Source organism: Galeopterus variegatus, unplaced genomic scaffold, assembly GCF_000696425.1.
Source record: "Galeopterus variegatus unplaced genomic scaffold, G_variegatus-3.0.2 Scaffold5544, whole genome shotgun sequence".
Classification (NCBI taxonomy): Eukaryota; Metazoa; Chordata; class Mammalia; order Dermoptera; family Cynocephalidae; genus Galeopterus; species Galeopterus variegatus.
Window position 1 is genome coordinate 23314 of NW_007731655.1, and position 1205 is coordinate 24518.

Genomic DNA, 1205 nt, shown 5'->3' on the forward strand with positions numbered 1-1205 from the left:
GGTCTTGGACATGGTTGGTGGTCAAGACAGAAAGATCTAAAACATCATTCGAATCCCAATTCTTTTTCAAATAAGAATACAAAATTTTGACTATGAAACCAACTCACCCTTTCCATTCTCCATTTTCTTTCTTTTTTTTTCCATTCTCTATTTTCCAAAATAAAAGTATTGGAAAGATATTGAGTCTCTACACTTGACTCTAGCCACGCTGGCCTTCTTTTTTGTCCTCAAACATTCTAAAGTCATTCCTGTGTTTGCAACAGCTGTATTTTTCTCTCTGGAATGCTTTTATCCCAAATCTTCATGTGGCAAACACTCAGTCATTTAATATATTCGAAACTGGTGAATAAATAATAAAATAGGACATATATATGCACTAAACAGAAAGAATTAAAAGTTGTTCAAGGATTTCTTTTATTTCATGGAAAAATAAACCAATCTTTTTTCCTTTCTCCCCAGTAAGGAAGTTGTGCATCTTTGATATTTAATTGAGCTCATTTCTAGGTTTCCCTAAATCTTTTCTGCAGCTAAAGAGGGTGGTCATTTTAGGGGCTGAGCCCGTGGCGCACTCAGGAGAGTGCGGCCCTGGGAGCGCAGCGATGCTCCCGCCGCGGGTTCGGATCCTATATAGGAATGGCCAGTTTACTCAGTGGCTGAGCGTAGTGCGGGCGACACCAAGCCAAGGGTTGTGATCCCCTTACCGGTCACCGAAAAGACAAAAAAAAAAAAATCATATTACCGGTCCGCTCACTGGTTGAGCGCGGTGCGGGCGCGACACCGAGGGTTGCGATCCCGTTACCAGTCACAAAAAAAGATTAAAAGGAAAAAAAAAAAAAAAGAGGGTGGTCATTTTAAAAGTTAAGTAGCTCATTAGAAAATCTATTTCCAATTCTAAACTGACCTGATAGGACAAAATATGAAAAGAATGGAGGGAAAGATTGAACTAAGTGAACTGACACTGTTTGCAAAATAATGTGAAGTAGCATTTTCAACTTAAAAGCAGTTAGAAATGTTTCTTTCTCAGTGTGAACCTAGGTTATATAATGTCCAATTATTAATATTTGACTTTGAGGAATGGGGATGAAGGAAGAGGAGGAGATTATACAATGTGAAGAATAAAAAGCTTGCAATTTACACTGGCGAGTAAATGGGAAAGGCGATAAGATTTGCAGAGTTCACTCCCTCTGAAACACCTGGGATACTTG